Genomic DNA, 20,551 nt, shown 5'->3' with positions numbered 1-20,551 from the left:
CAACTTCCAGGACACAAATGGCCGACTCCACCAAAAAAGAAAACCTGAGTGAGTCCACTCTATCGATGAATGGAGTGAACATTCCCTCTGGAAGGAGAGGGATAAACCCAAGGTATCCGACCAAGGAAGACAAACACCAAGGAGCACAGAAAGCGAACCAGATGTTGACACCCGAGTATTTGAAACATCAGTACTACAACTTCAACTCCAGACCAACCAAGTCAGCCCAAAGCAGTGAGACTACCATTCTTCCAAAGTTTAAAAGAATGAGATCGTAAGGCCTCCAGGCCACCTGAATCTGTAAATTCAGAGACCAGGGGTGAATGGGTAGCATGTAAATATTATTGTAAGTATATTTGGGTAAAGACTTGGGGGGAAGTGTTGTATTAGGGTGTTCAGGACTGTAAGGATTAATGTGGGATTGGGGAAACAGTACCACCCAAGTGAATGGTGTAGAGAGTCACATGGGGATCTACCCCAAGGTAGAAACAGAGGCTTGAGCAAAATTGTAGCATTTGCTACACTGTGGCCATTGTTGTACGTTGTCTCGTGAAGAGATCTAGTGGCTTGTATGGTTGAACAATGACTGTTTATTAATAACACATAATTATGTATATATCTACTGTCCTGACTAGGTGCTATCTTCATGCTGACTTCCACCAGACTGACTACTACAATTTTGCTCAAGGCTCTGTTTCTACCTTAGATGGATATATGATAGCTTAATGGGTGTGGCCAGCTTTGCTCTCAATTATCACATAAACACAACTGAGACTAAGTTGAAAAAATGCCCACCATTTATCTTCATGTTAACAGGGAGTTGACTGTTCTGTTAATTTTTTGTTAAAATTCCAACATACATAGAAATACATAAACCACAGCGCAAATTCAGCCCAACTACTCCCCATGAGCCTGACATTTGGATGCCAAATTATCATTTGCGCACAGAACAGCCCTAATGATGATTACTCTGGATATTAGTGACACTTCATCAATACTATGGAAAATTGTTTATCTGGGCTGGGGTTAGTAATAAAGCAACTGATGAGCAAAGCTCTGTCACTGGATTAGAGAACAACACAGAGTCAGCAGTATAACTTACATCCACTCACCAATTCTCTAAACATGCCCTATAGCATAGAAGCATTCTTAGGATCAGATTGATAACAGATAGTATAACCTTGTACAGGGTAATAATAATCGGGCAAGCAGAAACGGAGATAATTAACTGTAAAGTGCATATAAAAGTGGAAAGACAGCAATGCAATTAAAAAAAAGGAGCAAAAGATCAATTTATGTGTTGTGTATTTTCCAGAGAAATCATAGAGAGATGCATATGCATAAATAATAAATAGCAATACCTTCATCTACCCAGTCTCTCTACTTGATCAATATTTTAAAGAACATTAGAAAAGCAACTGTATTAAATTTAGTCTGCTCCAGACCAGCATTCCTTCTATTTTCCTCTACGTTCATACTGTTTACAAAAAGATCCTTACTAGTTTTTAACTAATTGAGAACTGAATGACCTTTGCAGCTTATGGAAGACGTTTACTTCTTGATTGTGTGGAGGGTTCTGACCCCGGTTGTGTGGTCTGGGTGATGATCGTCTGGCTGTTGGGAGCAGCAGGGGTGAGGGAGACCCATCCAAGTCCATGTAATCGTTGGCATCCTTCCATCTATGAAAGATGATGGACATGCAGCAAACAATCCATTTCAGATGGGGTGTCTTCATACGGCATCGGCTGAAGAGGCCGATCCTTGAGAGACAGGTTCTGCCACAAGTGCCAGACATGACACCTCCAAGTGTCATTGTGGGTGGTTGTTTTTGGTGTTGGAACCGGTTGACAAGCCGCTGTAGCCACTGGTCCTTGTGGTGGTGTGTGTCAGCTCACAGGAGGTGTCGCTATTTTCCTCTGTCATCAACTAATGATTCCAAGTTAGGATAATCAATGTTTAGGGCCTTTGTATCACGCTTGGAAACATCCTTGAAGCAGAAGGATGGAAAAATCCTGAAATAAAGGATGGCTTCTACCAATGGAGAATTCTCAAAGCCAAAGTGGATCTTGCTTGACCGCATAGTAAGGGAGTGGTGGGTCAGTGCAACCAGAAATCTGAAGAGGTACGAGAAAATACATTTTAAAATGTAATCAGATAAAACACATTTTGTTTCATAAATCAGTTACAAAAATAATTTCACATGTAAACACTTAGTGATAACAGATTTAACAATTGGAGTTAGAAACCGTGCAAAATGAATTATTGATTTATTTGTAGCATTTTGGAAATAAAATTATATTTTCAATTACATGGATTTTAGAATTTTTTTATTCATTCATGGGATGTGGGCTTTGCTGGCTGGGCCAGCATTTAATGCCCATCCCTGGTTGCCCTTGAGAAGGTGGTGATGAGCTGCCATTTTGAACCCCTCAGTCCTTGTGGTATAGGTACACCCACAGTGCTGTTAGGAAAGGAGTTCCAGGATTTTGACCCAGCAACAGTAGAGGAAGGTGATATATTTCTAAATCAGGATGGTGAGTGACTTGGAGGGGAACTTCCAGGTAGTGGTGTTCCCATCTAGCTGCTGCCCTTGTCCTTCTAGGTGGAAGTGGTTGGGAGTTTGGGAGATGCTGTCAAAGGAGCCTTGGTGAATCTTGTGCAGTGCATCTTGTAGAAGGTACACACTGCTGCTACTGTGCGTTGATGGTGGAGTAGTGAATGTTTGTGGATGTGCCAATCAAGCAGGCTGCTTTGTCCTGGATGGTGTCAAGCTTCTTGAGTAGGAGCTGCACTGATCCAGGCAAGTGGAGAGTATTCCATCACAGTTCTGATTTGTGCCTTGTAGATGGTGGATAGGCTTTGGGGAGTCAGGAGGTGAGTTACTTGTCACAGGATTCCTAGCCTCTGGCCTGCTCTTGTAGCTACAGTATTTATCTGGCTAGTCCAGTTCAGTTTCTGGTCAATGGCAATTCCCAGGATGTTGATAGTGGGGGATTCAGTGATGGTAATGCTATTGAACATCAAGGGGCGATGGTTAGATTCTCTCTTGTTGGAGATGATCATTGCCTTGCACTTGTGTGACGCGAATGTTACTTACCACTTGTCAGCCCAAGCCTGGGTATTAGCCAGGTCTTGTTGTATTTGGACATGTACTGCTTCAGTGTCTGAGGAGTCATGAATGGTGTTGAACAGTGTCTAATTATCAGTGAATATCCTTACTTCTGACCTTATGATGTAAGGAAGTTCATTGATGAAGCAGCTGAAGATGGTTGGACCAAGGACACTACCCTGAGGAACCCCTGCAGTGATGTCCTGGAGTTGGGATGACTGACCTCCAATAACCACAACCATCTTCCTTTGTGCTAGGTATGACTCCACCAGTGGAGAGTTTTCCCCCGAATCCCATTGACTCCAGTTTTGCTAGGGTTCCTTAATGCCACACTCGGTCAAATGCGGCCTTTGGCAGTCACTCTCACCTCACTTTGGGAGTTCAGTTTTTTTGTCCATGTTTGAACCAAGGCTGTAATGAGGTCAGGAGCTGAGTGGCCCTGGTGGAAGCCAAACTGGGCATCAGTGAGCAGGTTGTTGCTAAGCAAGTGCTGCTTGATAGCACTGTTGATAACCCTTTCCATTACTTTACAGATGATGGAGAGTAGCTGGATGGGGAGGTAATTGGCTGGGTTGGATTTGTCCCACTTTTTGCATACAGAACATACTTGGGTAATTTTCCATTAAGCCGGGTCGATGCCAGAGTTGTAGCTGTACTGGAACAGCTTGGCTAGGGGCACGGCAAGTTCTGTAGTACAAATCTTCAGTACTATTGCCGGAATTTTGTCAGGGCCCATAACCTTTGCAGTATCCAGTGCCTTCAGCCATTTCTTGATATCATATGGAGTGAATCGAATTGGCTGAAGGCTGGCATCTGTGATGCCCGGGACCTCCAGAAGAGGTTTTGCGCTTGTCCGATACTGAATTTTCCTGACAGGAAAGTGGGACTGGAATAGATAGCTCCTGTTAAAGGCATGATGGACCAAATGTCCTTCCACTGTTCTGTAACTATTGTGATTCTCTAATGGTTTTAGATTCACATTTAGGACTGAGCTCAATGGCGGCCTATAGGAGTTGTAAATGGGCCATGTCTCTAATATCAATGGAATAGTGTTACAGACCCCAGAAATGGAAAAGAAAAGAACTTACCTTTAAAAAGTGAAGGTTGGGCCCGCCGAGTTGGGAACTACAATTCCCAATGGGCCACAGTGGTTCCTGCGCATGCGCCGAACCTGGAACTGCTGCACATGAGCAGTTTGTTCTTTTTTTGACGATTTCAGGTGCTGCCAATGTGCGGGCTGAAGAATGGCCTCACGTGTGCAGTTGGTCGGGATTCACGCTTTGAAGCCAGTAAACGGCCCTGCGCACATGCACAGCTGGATCTTTTTCCGTTTTTTAAAAAGGGAGCCCTGCACCTACGCAGAAGAAGAAACAAAAACAAAAGTGAAAAAGGGCAAGAAGAAGATCAGATGACTCAGAACAAAAACACCACGACACAGAGAGGCACAGAAGAAGCCAGACACGAGAGTGGGAGCGGCAGAGAACAAATTTCCTAAAAGAAAAGAAAGTCCTGAAAACCAGGGAACTGGACAGAAGTAGGTCCCAGGAAGACAGTGAAGTCAATGAGCAAGGACAAGAGTTGGAAACAGATCCTGTTCAGTAGAGGAAAAGGCTCGAGAAATCTGCAGGGAGCATAATTAACGCAGAGTGGGCTTGCAAAAAGCCAGAACAGACGAGACAGGCAAAGATGGGTGGCTCCTTACTATGGGCTGTAAAGCACTGATGCCTGTTGGCACAGCTGAGTATCTGGGAGATTGCATGGAAGGTGAAGCTTGAATGCATGTGGCGATTCAGGGAAGAGGAACATTGGAAGGAGAGATCGGGACCCTGAAGGTTGAAGATATCTGAGAGAAAGCTCACAAAGTTTGGGGAGAAGATTCCAAGGCAAGTTCTGCGAGAGTGGAGATTGGAAACCCTTGTGTGAGAGACAAGAGTTTCCGTGAGACCAGTTGGCTCACAGTGTGATGAGAGTTTGGAGGGAGTTGATGAGAGATCCATAGCATCTGCTTTGGGTGGTACCTGTCACTCGGTTTCAGAGTGTGTGTGGTGTGCCCGACCACAGGTTGCCTGTTGTTTACATGGACTGTACTCACTGTGAACATTAGAGTATAAGATAGATTTGTATCTTGTGTTATTCTTATGAATCTGTATACATCTGTTAAGGTATGTTTGTGAATGAAGGCATGTGTAATATAGTTCATATTTTTCTTGTTTAATAAATGTTTTATTCTTTTGTTAGCAGTTCATCAGCAGATTCCTATGATTCTGTTTAGTAGCTGCCCTCTATGTTTCTAAACAAAAAATAAGAGAAAGGATCTATCAAGTCAGGTTCCGCCCAGGAATCTGATTTGTCCAATAGTAACATCATAAGACCATAAGATGTAGGAACAGAAGTAGGTCATTCAGCCCATTGAGCCTGCTCCGCCATTCAATGAGATCATGGCTGATATAATAATCCTCAACTCCATTTTCCTGCCCTTTTCCCATAACCATTGATTCCCTTACTGATTAAAAATCTGTCTATCCCAGCCTTGAATATGCTTAATGACCCAGCTTCCATAGCCCTCTGTGGTAAAGAGTTCCACAGATTGACTACCCTCTGAGAGAAGAAATTCCTTCTCATTTCTGTTTTAAATGGGCAACTCCTTACTCTGAGAATATGCCCTCTGGTCCTAGACTCTCCCACAAGGGGAAGCAACCTCTCAGCATCTACCTTGTCAAGCCCCCTAAGAATCTTACACGTTACAATAAGGTCGCCTTTCATTCTTCTAAACTCCAGTGAGTACAGGCCCAACCTACTCAACCTCTCCTCATGAGAAAATCCCTCCATACCCGGGATCAACCTAATGAACGTTCTCTGGACTGCCTCCAATGCCAGTATAACTTTCCTTAGATAAGGGGACCAAAACTGTTCACAATATTCTAGGCGTGATCTAACTAGTGCCTTGTATGGTTTTAGCAAGACTTCCCTATTTTTATACTCCATTCCCTTTGAAATAAAGATCAACATTCCATTTGTCTTCTCTATTACCTGTTGAACTTGCATGTTAGTTTTTTGGGCTTCATGCACAAGTACTCCAAAATCTCTCTATGCTGCAGCCTTCTGCAGTCTTTCTCCATTTAAATAATATTCAGCTCCTCTATTCTTCCAAAGTGCATATGCTCACATTTTCGCACATTATATTCCATCTGCCAAGTTTTTGCCCACTCACTTAACCTGTCTATATCCTTCTGTAGACTCCTTGTGTCACCCTCACCACTTGCCTTCCCACCCATTTTTGTGTCATCCGCAAACTTGGCGATAGTACATTCACTTCCCTCATCTAAGTCATTAATATGTATTGTAAATAATTGAGGCCCCAGCACTGATCCCTGTGGCACTCCACTAGTCACAGGTTGCCATCCCGAAAATGCCCCCCTTATCCCAACTCTCTGTCTTCTATTAGTTAGCCAATCTTCTATCCATGCTAATATACTACCCCCAACCCCATGGCCTCATTTCTTATTAAGTAGCCTTTTGTGCGGTACCTTCTTGAACACCTTTTGGAAATCCAAATATATTACATCTACAGGTTCCCCTTTATCTTTCCTGTTTGTTACCTCCTCAAAGAACTCTAATAAATTTGTTAGGCATGATTTCCCCTTCATGAAGCCATTATGTATTTCTAAATGCTCTGCTATTATGTCCTTTATAATAGACTGCAACATTTTCCCAATGACAGATGTTAAGCTAACTGGCCTATAGTTACCTGTTTTTTGTCTCCTTCCCTTTTTGAATAAGGGTGTTACATTGGCTATTCTCCAATCCTCTGGGACTTTTCCAGAATCTAAGGATTCTTGGAATGTTATTACTAGAGCGCCCACTATCTCTGTAGCTACTTCCTTTAATATCCTAGGATGCAATCTATCATGTTCAAGGGACTTATTGGCCTTTAGCCCCATTAGTTTCCCTCATACTTTTTCTCTACTGATAATTATTGTATTTATTTCCTCCCCCCTTTTTCTCCTTGATTATTTAGTATTTTTGGAATGCTATTAGTGTCTTCGACCTTGAAGACTGGAGCAAAGTATTTATTCAACTCCTCTGCCATTTCCTCATTCCCCATTATTATTTCCCCAGCCTCATTCTCTATGATCACCTCTTTCTTCCTTTTCATATAATTAAAGAAGCTCTTACTATCCATTTTTATATTACTTGCTAGTTTACCCTCAAAGTTTATTTTCTCCCTCTTTATTTTTTTTTGGTCAACTTTTGTTGTTTTTTAAAACTTTCCCAATCCTCTAGCTTAACATTAATCTTTGCTACATTGTATGTTTTTTCTTTCAATTTGATACTGTCCTTAACTTCCTTGGCTAACCATGATTGGCTTATCCCCTTGCTTGAACCCTTCTTCCTCACTGGGCTATATCTTTGTTGAGAGTCATGCACTATTTACTTAAACATCTGCTATTGTTCATCAACCATCTTTTCTGCTAATCCCCATTTCCAGTCCACTCCAACCAACTATGCCCTCATTCCCTTATTTAAATTTAACACAGTTGTTTCCGACCCAAGTTGCTCACTCCCAAACTGAATGCTAAATTCTACCATAATATGGTCACTGTTTCCCAGGGTATCTTTTACTCTGAGATCATTTATTAAAGCTGCCTCATTACACATTACCAGATCCAAAATAGCCTGAACCCTGGTTGGATTCACGACATATTGTTCGAAGAAACTGTCCTGAATACACTCTATGAATTCTTGCTCATATCTACATGTGCCAATTTGATTTTCCCAATCTACATGAAGATTAAAGTCATGATTAATGTACTGCCTTTTTTACATACCCTCATTATCTTCTGATTTATTCTCTGTCCTACAGTATAGCTACTATCAGGGAGCTTATAGCCTACATCAGCTGGGAGGATAACAATAGAGAACCCAAGATGGTGTTGTACCTCTGCAAGGGGAAAGAATTCAGCTACAAAACAAAGTTCCTTTTTTGCAGGTAGGAAATTTATACATTTTTCTTCCAATCATTAGTTAAATGGGCAAATAATGTAAAAAGGAAAAAAAAAAAGGCTTGTAGTGATACTGCAGTGAAATGTCAACCTAGATTTTGTGCCCAGTCTCTGGTGTCTAAGTCACAACCTTCAAACACACTACCCACTGAAGCACAACTGATAACATACTGAAGCTAACCCATGGCATTTAGTTTTACCTTTATTGGGAAAATTTGCAGCCAAGATCGTTTTTTGGAACAACCATGGGTGCCTCTTGCAAATGCCTTTGAGAAAACTTTAGAAGAACAAATGCAAAGTCAAACTACATTGTAAGCCTTAGAATAAACAGCATGTTCTTTAGTGTCAGAAATTCCATCACATGCAGGCAGATTATATCTTTGTAGACTACTTTGGATTATCACTACGCTGTATCACTTCAGGTAGGATATTATTCATCACAGGGAACACAAAACATTACCCAGTTTAGTTTTTTTCTAATAGCTGAAGTGATGGATCCCAGGAGACTATTTGGGGCAGATGAGACGACATCTTTCCTGTTCGGAGCAATGCTTTTTAACCTCAGTAGCTTTAGTGAATGTGACCTTGAAATGCTTTTACATTGAGACTTCCTGCCATTCTATTGAAACAATGTGATGTTCAGATACAACAACCTTTATAATTTGGTACTTCTAGAAAGTACCGCAACTACTTCCTATCATCCTGGATCTTATTGATGGCCCAATAAGTAAGGCAGATACTCTTGTCATCTTGTTATTGATTTTCTACAGTTTTTCATGAAATGCTGAAGTTGATTTTTCGCAACTGGTGTAAGTCAGTTTTAAATGGTTAAGGATTGCTGTTAACTTTGTCATGTAAAGTGCTATAATAGCATAACATGCTCAGAGCACTTGGCAGGGTAGATGCTGAGAGATGTTGGAGAGTCTACAACTAGGGGTCATAGGGGTGTCAGGATGAAGGGTGGCCATTTAGGACTGAGATGAGGAGGAATTTCTTCACTCAGATGGTTGTGAATATTTGGAATTCTCTACCTCAGAGGGCTGTGAATGCTCAGTCATTTGAGTACATTCCAGACTGTGATTAATAGATTTTTGGGCTCTAAAGAATGTGGGGAGTGGGCAGGAAAGTGGAATTGGTGTAGAAGATTAGCCATAATCATAATGAATTGCAGAGCATGCTTAAAGGACCATATAGCCTACTCCTGCTCCTATTCTTTATACTCTTATGTGATAGCACACACATTTTGTGAATCTGCTCATTTGTTCACAGGCTCAGTTGAAGATTTGGGCAGGTATAGGGAGCGGAATGGCAATTAGTACACATCACTTACCCTTTTTACTCATTTTTGCTTGTTGCCTTTTCGCTTGTGATAAATGGTAAGACATGAACTGACACCAAGCAATAGGGGGATGTGAAAGGGATGCTTAGTTCCTTGCAGGATTGTTTCCTGTGAGTGGAATTGGGGTGGGAAGGGGAAAGTAGTTTTTGTCAGATGGATAGACTGGCGGGAGTCTAAGTGAACCTCGCGATAATGAGGCAGCCCTGCCTCATTCTGGAATCACAGTCTGGAATGTACTGCTGCTGGTACATTGCTGCATCACTTACTGCCTCCTTGTCCTCCTTCTCGAAATCACCTGTACAGGATCTGGGCTCTTACCTTTGTTTCTCCTGCAGGCCCAAACCTTGCTTCTGTGCAATGTTGTGCAGGGTGCAGTACACCATGATCATTCTGCAGATCGGCTGGTGCTTACTGAAGGGCGCTTCCAGGTTTGTCCAGGCTGAACTGTATCTGATGGCTGGCTCAATGACACATCTGGTTGCCTTTCACTGTATTGTTCATTGGTTGGGGTTCTCATGGTGTTGTCAGCCATATTTTAAGTGAGTATCACTTGTCTCTGAGAAGTCAACTGATAAATCTACCTCATGGTGTGAAGAGATCAGGGAGGCTGGGCTACAAAGGACAAAAGCATCATGGCATCTGCCCGGGAATCTTGTATATGCCTGCATAAAGATCTTTTTGTGGTTGAACAACAACTGTACATTGATTGAATGGAAGCCCCTGTGGTTGATGAAGAATCTTGGATGATCAGGTTGGCGGGGGTGGGGGACCTTAACCATTATATGTGTGCAGTCGATGACACCCTTTACCTGTAAGAAACCAGCTAGAGCTACAAACCAAAGTCTCCACACATTCTGTCTGGTATTGTCATACAAATAGTTAACAATTGCAGGCCCTGGTAAATAAGCCATCAGCCTCCTGTCTTATATACTTTTGTGCTACTCACTGTGAGATCTTGAGCCTCCTGAGACACTGGAGTTCTGACACATTGCAAAAGCTTATCCTCTGCCTGCAGGCTCTGTGTGCTGTATATGTCTTCCTGTGAACTGCAGCTGTCCGCTCATCCTCTCTCTCCACAATTTCTGGCCATAATTTTTCAGTCTTCCTTAGACTCAGGGGTGGTGCCAGAGGACTTGAGAATTGCAAATGTTACACCCTTGTTCAAACAAAGAGTGTAAAGCTAAGCGCAGCAACTACTACAACCCAGTCAGTTTAACTTTGCTGGTTGGAAAACTTCTAGAAACAATAATTCTGGACAAAATTAATAGTCAAATGGACAAATGCATTTCCCTGCATTTCTCTGCATTGACAAATGTGGATTAATTAAAGAAAGTCAGCATGGACCCCTTAAGAGAAAATTGTGTTTAACTAACTTGCTGGAGTTTTTCTGAAGAGGTGACAGAGAGTTGATGAGGCGATGCTGTTGATGTGGTGTACATGGACTTCCAAAAGGCATTTGATACAGTGCCACACAACAGACTTGTGAGCAAAGTTGCAGCTCATGGAATAAAAGGGACAGGAGCAACATGGATACAAAATTGGCTGAGTGACAGGAAAGTAGTGGTTAGTGGATACTTTTCAGGCTAGAGGAATATTCGTAGTGAAGTTCCCCAGGGGTCGATATTGGGACCCTTGCTTTTCTTGATATCAATTAATGATCTAGAACTTGGTGTGCAGGGCACAATTTCAAAATTTGCAGATAATATGGAACATGGAAGCACTGTAAACCACAAGAAAGACAGTGTAGAACTCCGAAAAGGACATAGGCACATTGGTGGAATGGGCGGGCAGGTGGCAGATGAAGTTCAATGCGGAGAAATGTAAAGTGACTCATTTTGGTAGGAAGAACATGGAGAGACAACATAAAGTATACAACTCTAAAGGAGGTGCAGGAACAGAGGAACCCGGGTGTATATGTGTATAAGTCATTGAAGGTGGCATACGAACATACAAAATAGGAGCAGGAGAAGGCCATTCAGCCCCTCGAGCCTGCTCCATCATTCAATACGATCATGGCTGATCTGTTTGTGTTTCAAAATCCACATTCCCATCTACTGCTGATAATCTCTCTACCTCCACCTTAAAAATATTCAATGACCCCCCTTTCACCGCCTTCTGATTCAGAGAATTCCAAAGTCACACAACCCTCAGAGAAAAAATTTCTCCTCATCTCTGTCCTAAAAGAGCAATCCCTAATTTTAAAACAGTGCCCCCTAGTTCTGTACTCATCCACAAGAGGAAACATCCTTTCCACATCCACCTTGTCAATACCGTTCATCACCCCTCATTCTTCTATGCTAAGTTCCAATAGCTGCTTGATAACAAAGACAGAGACCAAGTCTGACTTCTCCAAACAGAGTTGTATTCTGATACATAAACTTCCATAGATACATGGGGTGGAATTGTCCCAGATTTGCACTAAGTGCAGTAGTGGGCAGGAAAAAGGATGTTTTACCGGCTGGCCGCAATGGCAGCTTTTCACACTGTATCATCCCAATCCTGCCTCATTAATAAAGCATTCCCGGGAAACACAGCGTCTCAATGGCAGGCAGGCTCTCATTTGCCCACCACACCATTACCTCGCTGCTTCATCACACCAGGCACCATATTTAAAGTGCAGCCACGTACACCTCTCAATGTTTCCAGCCGACGACTGCTGCACAGAAGACATGGTCCGGAAAGGCACAAAGACTGCAGCTCCCCCAGGTTTAATGGTGCATCCCTCGAGCACCACGAAGATGCAGTGGAGGCCCACTGTGATGTCCTCTATCCCTGTGCTGGCTGCAGGATGGGCAGCAACATCACCAATCCAGCATGGCATGCAGTGGCAGCAGTGGTCAGCGCCAATGCCGTACAAATGAGGGTAGCCACCCAGTGCCGTAAAAAGATGAATGATGTCCTCCATTCCGCCAGGGTAAGTCATTCTTCTCTTCACTCTCAACTCACACTCACAAGCCCATCACACATCCATAGGGATCTCACTCACAGCCAGTTCAAGGGACATCATTCACTCTCTCCTACACACCTTCATTGTCCTTATCCCATCCATGGGACTACCCACTATCCACACATGCCAGGCATACTTATCATCTGCTTACAGTCTCTCCATCTTTTATCCATGCAGCAGAAACTGGCATACAACAAGAGGGAGAGGTTGCAGATTGGTGGAGGAATACCTGAAATCAAGGTCCTCATGGACTTTGAAAACAGAGCCATCCAGCTGGCCGGCCATGATCTGGACCATTCCTGTGCGGACAGTGAGGTTAGTGGTGGTCTACCAAGTGATGATCCAGCAGTGCAACATCTCCCAGACAACCATGCCGTGAGTGTTATGTCCTGTTTCACAGGTCACTATCATGCACTGATTACCTCTCCTTGCTTTTGCAGGCACATCTGGGAAACAGCCGACAGAGTCCACGATCCAGGACCTCCAATCAAGTTCCGAAGAAACCTCTGAAGAAGAATCTGAAGGCACCTTCATTGAAGTCCAAGCACAGCGCTCACTCACACCTTCCACCAGCGCAGAGGCACACACCTCGGTGGGACCTAGCTTTACAGTAGCCTCAGGATCACGATCTGGTGAGCACATTGCACTTTCTGATCCACAGCAGGCAGGGACTTCCCAGGTCTCCAGCATTCAAAAGACTGCTGGAGGCCAGAAATCTCCTGAGTCCAAGTCAGATGACGAGTCTCTGGACTTGGTCATACCTCAGTTGCTGGAGCTACAAAGGCAAGCTCAGGAACATCAAGAAGGGATGTCCGCTGCACTCCTCAGATTGCAAGGCACAATAGAGCAGTCCGTACGCATTCAGGCTGAGGTGATAGTGCCGGCATGCCAATGCACTGAGGTCAACACTGGTAGGATGGTGGTCACCATGGAGACTTTGGTCCAGGACATCATTCCTGGGTTGAACTCCACCGTTGACACCATAGTTGGCCTTCAACAGTGTGCATGCGAGAGGGGTGCGGGGCAGCTCGATCTCACTCCAGCTATCCTTGCTCCTCAAGTAGTCAGTCAGGGGCCCTCGGATACCTGTAGGGAGGAGGATCAACAGGTGTACACCCGGGGGCCGTCCACCCAGGTGACTCCGGAAGTGTCCAGCCCATCTGAATCCCCTCTTCATGTGACCCAGCAGCTCCAGCTCCACAGGCCGAGGAGGATGCCACTGCCATACAGCAGACCCCAAAAGCAGGCTGGGGCCTTCCAGGTCTCGGCCCTCCAGAGGACACCCGCCAAGGTCATCACAGACAGGGTGTCACAGTCACCAGGCTGCCTCCACATCCACTGTGGAAATCAGGGAGCACTAACACGTAGCGGCAGGGTTAGGAAGGTTAAGAAGATGTAGTAGCAGCGGGCATGGGTGTTAATCACTTGTACATAATGTTCACTATTGTAAATAAACTCCCAAGAATGTCTCCCTGCCTATGGCTCCTTGTTCTGATGAGCAGTGTTTGTGTCACTTAGATGTGAAACCTTGGTTCCTGCACAAGATAAAGGCAGGTGTCTCAGTCCAGGGTCTCTTCCCTGTTCATTGTGCAGCTTTCAGACCAAAGTGATGGTCTGGCCTCACATTCTCTGGACATATTAGTGATGCCTGCACCTCGGCAGTGCTTGTCATTGCTGCCAGAATATAGTGGACAGGCGTCACAGAGTTCCGTTATTCTCTCTGTGTGCTCTCAGCACCTTTAAGGTGGGACTGGCCCCCATTTCGATGCTGTGCTCCTGAAGGGGTCAGGTGCTGAAAACGGACAAAGAATCAGGTGCACTTTAAGTTTCATGGCTGCATTTCCATGATATGACTCTGACCACAGAGCGCAAACGAGCTGCCCTCAGGCAGACAGGAGTTGGACTTTCCCAGAGGCTATGTGAAGTTCTATAGAGTTTCCTTACTGCATGTCATCATCACTCTCCTGGAATTGAGCGTCTATTAGGGCCTCCACAGAGTCTCCATGACAGGAGCCTTATCACAGAGGGTATGTGCGTTGCCAAAAGCCACACAGGAGTCAAATGTTAATAGACGCAATGTGAAGATCTATGGGGGCTCCTCACTGCATGTCGTCATCATCCTCCACAAATCTAGCAGCTATGAGGGCCTCCTGAGCAGGCCTGCCTTGTCTAACTGGTGCGATGGCCTCATTGCTGTCATCCTCGCTTTCGAGGACCTCGTCACCCTCATCTCTGTCAAAGTCTTCCTCATCGGAGGAGTTGGGCATCTCCTCCGTCTCCTCCTTAGCCAACTCCTCTCCCTGTTGCAGTGCCAGGGTATGAAGGGGGCAGCAGGCAATGACGATGCGTGACACCCTCTGAGGACTATAATGCAGGGCTTCACCAGGCCAGTCCAGGCACTGGAACCTCATTTTCTGCATCCCGATAGCCCGAGGAGCCCTTGTCCCGAGGAGCCATTCCCTCAGCCTCAGTGGACCCAGGAAGATTCCAAGGATCTGTGACCTACTGAGAATGTAGGAGTCACGGACGCTCCCTGGAAACTGTGTGCAGACCTGCAGGATGTGTTTGTGGTGGTCGCACGCCAGCTGCACATTCAGCGAATGGACTCCCTTGTAGCTGATATAGTTGGCCGTTTGTTGCGCCGGCGATTTGAGAACCATGTGAGTGCAGTCGATGGCACCCTGCACCTGTGGGAAACCTGAGTTCTGGGCAAATCCAATTGCTCTTGCATCCTGGCTCTCCTGGTCCTGGGCGAAATGAATAAAGTTGTGTACCCTCGTGAAGATGGCATCCATGGAGGCTTGCAATATCCCACTAGGTCACTTGTGGAGCCCTGAAAGGAGCCATTGGCGTAAAAATTGAGCATCATGGTCACTTTCATGGCCACTGGCAGTAGATGCCCTCCATCTCTTGTGGCACCAAAAAGTGCAGCAGTTGGCAGATGTGACTGACCAGTTCCCTGGACATGCGCGGTCTTCGGCAACACCAGTTCTTGGTTACCTGCAGGAATGAAAGACAGCATCTATGGACCCTGGGTCTAGCTAGGCACCGATCAGTGATGGCTCACTGTGGTTCTTCAGCGGCGTGTGTTGGACCCCCAGCCGCTCCTTCATCTTCAGGTGCTGCTCCTCCTTCTGCGCAGCCAGGCGCCTCTGTCTCTCTCATCTCCTTCGTCTTCGCTCTCTGCATACAGCTAGTTCACCAGGCTCCTTGATCCTGATGTACTTGTCCTGCAGGATGAAAGAGAGAGATGTTTATGTTAGCTTGGGTGTTTCAAGAACCTCTCTTGTTTGAGTCTGAAGGCCCCCTAAAGCATCCCAGAGAGTGCTGGCCACCACTTGGATGGCCAGAGTTTAGTGTGCTGCATGGCTATCCAAAATCCCACCCTCCTCCGCCTCACCCCACCTGACCAACTGGTGGCAGCTTTTCCCATTGGACTGCATGCTGTGCTCTCAGCTCAGGTGCAGGTATTCTCCTAACCTGCACTGCAAGGCTGCACTGTTAGCTTGAACCATGGGGAAACTGGTCCAAATTGGGATGATGACATTGCAAGAAGCTGTGAGCGCCTCCACCAGTGACTGCTCCATGGCCAGCTTTCACAAGGAGATTGTACAACGTGCCCAGTTGTCTAATTGTTCTGCAGTCCGCTAAAAGGCTCATTAGTTTACAGTCTGTGCCTGAGGGGTGAAAAGTTCTGGAACATTTGGTGGCACTTTCATGCCTCTGCGTTTCGGAGTAGGCAGATGAGGTAGAGGCCTGACTCCAAGCATGTCAATGTGGCTGCATCTAAACTGTCTCAGCTGCAGAGGAATGGACACTTTAGACAAGGTTTCCCTAATGCGTTGGCACTTCGTTCTGCACCATCCTGCGTGTGCTTGTGCTCTACCATCAGTCGCAATGCAGCCCTTGCTGCCCCCCCAGCTCGCCTCAAATGCAGGGCAGCCCTTGTCAACCCCTCCAACATGCTTCAATCTTGAAGTCCAACAGGCGACCCTGGCAAGCACTGCACAACATTACTGTGTACTCACCTCCGAGTTCCCTCGAAGTGCAGCCCACCAAATGCATGCCTTGTATTTGCTGTTCTGAAACATGCAATCACACTGATGTGGATGGATGATTCAGTGTGGCCGATGATTCTGGCAGAATGAGCTTATAAATAAATACAGATGTATTACAAATCCAATGGCGGGAAATAATGGGCAGAGCGGATGATTGCAAACTGGTTTCATGACATTGTGAAACCGATTCTTATCCTTTTCGCTATATTACATATGAACATATTAACAAGGAGCAGTAGGCCTTTGAGCCTGGTCCACCATTTAATAAGATCATAGCTGATCTGATCTGAAATCTGCATCCCGGCCACCCTCGATAACCTATCACTCCCTTGCTTACCAAGAATCTATCCACCTCTGCCTTAAAATTATTCAAAGACTCTGCTTCCACCACCTTTTCAGGAAGAGTTCCAAAGGCTCACAACCCTCTTGAGTGAAAAGATTTCACCTCATCTCCATTATAAATGGGCAACCCCTTATTTTTAAACAGTGACCACTAGTTCTAAAATCTCTCAAAAGAGGAAACATCCTCTCCATATCCACGTTGTCAAGACCCCTCAGAATCTTATATGTTTCAATTAAGTTGCCTCTTACTCTTCTAAATTCCAGCGGAGACAAACCTATTCTGTCCAACCTTTCCTCTGAAGACAACCCACCTATTCCAGGTATTAGTCTGGTAAACCTTCTCTGAAGTGCTTCCAATGCATTTACATCGTTCCTTAAATAAGGTGACCAACATTGTACACAGTACTCCAAATGTGGTCTCATTTGTGCTTTGTGCAAGTGAAGCATAACCTCCCTACTTTTGTATTCAATTCCCCTCACTAAACTATAACATTCTAATATCTTTCCTAATTACTTGCTGTCCCTGCATACTAGCCTTTTGTGATTCAAGCACTAGGACACCCAGATCTCTCTGAATCTCAGAGCTCTGTAATGTCTCACCATATAGATGATATGCTTCTCTTTCATTCTTCCTGCCAAAATGGACAATTTCACATTTTCCCACATTACACTCCTTCTGCCAGATTTTTGCCCATTCACTCAACCTATCTATATCTGCCTGTAACCTCCTTTTGTCCTCTTCACAACTTACCTTCCTCCCTATCTTTGTGTCCTCAGCAAACTTGGCAACCATCCCAACCATCTCTTCGTCTAAGTCATTTACATAAATTGTAAACCGTTTAGGTCCCAGCACTGATCCCTGTGGCACACCACTCAACATCTTGTCAACCTGAAAAAGACCTATTTATGCTTACTCTCTGCTGCCTGTTGGCCAGCCAATCTTCTATCTGTGCCAATATGTTACTCCCTTTATCATGAGCTTTTATTTTTCACAATAATCTTTGATGTGGCACTTTATCAAATACTTTCTGGAAATATAAGTACGTTGCTGAACACACCCAATGCCAGCAGGCATGGAAAATTCTTCCCATTGTATCATCTGTTTTCCCTTTATACACACACCAAGTGAAGTACTTAGCTTGTTAACTTACAATTACCACTTAAACACTTCTTGACAGTTAACTGTTTCCTTTCCTAACATTCTAAACTCCAGTGGAAACAAGCCCAGTCTGTCTAACCTTTCCTCATGAGATAATCCACTCATTCCAGGTATCAATCTAGTAAACCTCCTCTGAACTGCCTCCAACACATTTACACCCTTTCTTAAATAGGGAGACCATAACTGCACACAATATTTGAGATGTGGTCTCACCAATTCTCTGTATAACTGAAACATAAGGAAAGCATCAAAATTAAGTAAAAAGCATAAAACTTCTCAAAGATAAGTGGCAGGTCAGATGATTGGTCAGAATAAAAGAACGGCAGAGAATGACTAAAATATTAATTAGGAGAAAGAAATTAGAATATGAGAGGAAGCTAGCTAGAAATGTAAAAACAGATAGCAAGATTTTCTGCAAATATTTAAAAAGGATAAGAGTAAGCGAAATGAGTGTTGGTCCTCTAGAGAGTGACAATGGGGAGAGTTAATAGTAGACAATAAAGAAATGGCGGATGAAATGAACAAGTATTTTGCTTCTGTCTTCACTGTAGAGAATACAAAACATTTCAGTATTGGTGTAAATCAAGAGGTGGGAGGGATAGGGGAATTTGGTGAAATTAGAATCACTGGGGAAGCGGTACTGAGCAAACTGATGGAGCTGTGGGCTGACAAGTCTCCGGGTCCTGATGGATTCATCCTAGGGTCTTAAAAGAGGTGCTAATGAGGTAGTTAGATGTGTTAGTGTTAATTTTCCAAAATTCCCTAGATTCTGGAAAGGTTTCATCAGACTAGAAAGTAGCAAATATAATCCCTCTATTCAAGAAGGGAGGGAGGCAGAAAATGGGAAACTATAAGCCAGTTAGCTTGACGTCTGTCACGGGGAAGGTGTTAGAAGCGATCATTAAAGTTATGGACACTTAGAGATACTCAAGGTAATTAGGAAAGGTCAGCGTGGTTTTGTGAAAGGGAAATCATGTTTAATCATTTTACTGGAGTTCTTTGAAGGACTAACATGTACTGTGGATAAAGGGGAACCTGTAGACGTGCTGCACTTGCATTTTCGGAAGGAATTTGATAAGGTGCCACATCAAAGTTTATTGCAGAAAATAAAAGCTCATGGTATAGGGGTAACATATTAGAATGGCTGGCTGACAGAAAATAGAGTATGCATAAATGGGTCTTTCTCTGATAGGCAGGATGTGATGAGTGGAGTCCTGTAGGGGTCTGTGCTGGGGCCTCAACTTTTTACAATTTATATCAGTGACTTAGATGAGGGGAGTGATGGCATGGTAGCTAAATTTGTAGATGACACAAAGGTAGGTAGGAAAGTATGTTGTGAAGAGGACATATGGAGGTTGCAGGCGGATACAGAAAGTTGAGTGAATGGGCAAAAATCTAGTAGATGGAGTATAATGCAGGAAATTGTGAAGTTGTTCACTTTGGCAGGAAGAATAAAAATGCAGAGTATTGCTTAAACAGAGAATGGCTGCAGAATTCTGAGGTCCATAGCGATATAGGCATTCTAGTACATGAGTCACAAAAAGTTACTATGCAGGTACAGCATGAATTAAGGTTAATGGAATGCTATCCTTTATTACAAGAGGAATGGAACATAAAAGTTAGGACAGGTTGAGAGAGTGGTTAATAAAGCATACCGTATCCTAGGCTTTGTTAATAAAGGCATATAGTACAGGAGAAAGGAGTTTGCATAAGACACTAACACAGCCTCAGCTGGAGTATTGCATCCAGTTCTGGGAGCAACACTTTAGGAAAGATGTGAAGGCATTGGAGAGAGTGCAGGAAAGCTTTATGAGAATTGTTCCAGGGATAAGGAACTTCAGTCATGAAGATAGATTGAAGAAGTTGCCACTGCTTCCCTTGGACAAAAGAAGGCTGAGAGGAGATTTGATATAGGTATTCAAAGTCATGAGGAGTCTGGACAGAACAGATATGGAGAAACTGTTCCCAATTGTGAAAGAATCTAGAGTAAGAGGGCACAGATTTAAAGTTATTTGCAAAAGAAGCAAAAGCAATAACAGAAAAAAACCTTTTTATGCAGTGAGCGGTTAAGGTCTGGAATACACTGCCTGAGAGTGTGGTGGAGGCAGGTTCAATCAAGGCATTCAAAAGGCAACTAGACTGTTAACTGAAAAGGAAGAACATGGGGAGAAGTTGGGAGAATGGCACTAAGTAAATGGCCAATTCAGTGAGCCGGTGCAGACAGAATGGCCTCCTTCCGTTCTGTAACTATTCTGTGATTCTGCGGGTCTTTCTCTGATAGGCAGGATGTGATGAGTGGAGTCCCGCAGGGGTCTGTACTGGGGCCTCAACTTTTTACAATTTATATCAGTGACTTAGATGAGGGGAGTGATGGCATGGTAGCTAAATTTGTAGATGACACAAAGGTAGGTAGGAAAGTATGTTGTGAAGAGGAGTGCGGGTCTATAAAGGGCCAGGTTTGATGTTCCTGCTGCATTTATTGCTGTTCTTGCTGCTCCTGCTGGGTTGCTGCTGGTGCTGGACATCTTAGTCCGAATCTGAGATCCAGAGTAACGCAGTATGGGCTACCATGCTGATCTGACAGGACTGAACCC

General features: G+C 44.2%; 1 long non-coding RNA gene across 1 annotated transcript in view; it reads right to left on the bottom strand.

Annotated features, from left to right (window-relative positions):
• Positions 1 to 779: 779 nt before the first annotated feature.
• LOC121279226 overlaps positions 780 to 20,551 on the bottom strand; it is a 79,220-nt gene continuing 59,448 nt past the window's right edge. Inside the window, exons 4-5 of the long non-coding RNA XR_005943342.1 lie at positions 4,198 to 4,463; positions 780 to 2,114 (exon numbers count right to left, since the gene is read on the bottom strand). This is a non-coding gene — a long non-coding RNA (uncharacterized LOC121279226). The remainder of the gene's footprint in view (positions 2,115 to 4,197; positions 4,464 to 20,551) is intronic.

The sequence above is a fragment of the Carcharodon carcharias genome, chromosome 6 (genome assembly GCF_017639515.1).
Source record: "Carcharodon carcharias isolate sCarCar2 chromosome 6, sCarCar2.pri, whole genome shotgun sequence".
Taxonomy (NCBI): domain Eukaryota; kingdom Metazoa; phylum Chordata; class Chondrichthyes; order Lamniformes; family Lamnidae; genus Carcharodon; species Carcharodon carcharias.
Note: the sequence above shows the minus strand (reverse complement) of the source record. Positions and strands in the feature narration are given on the sequence as shown.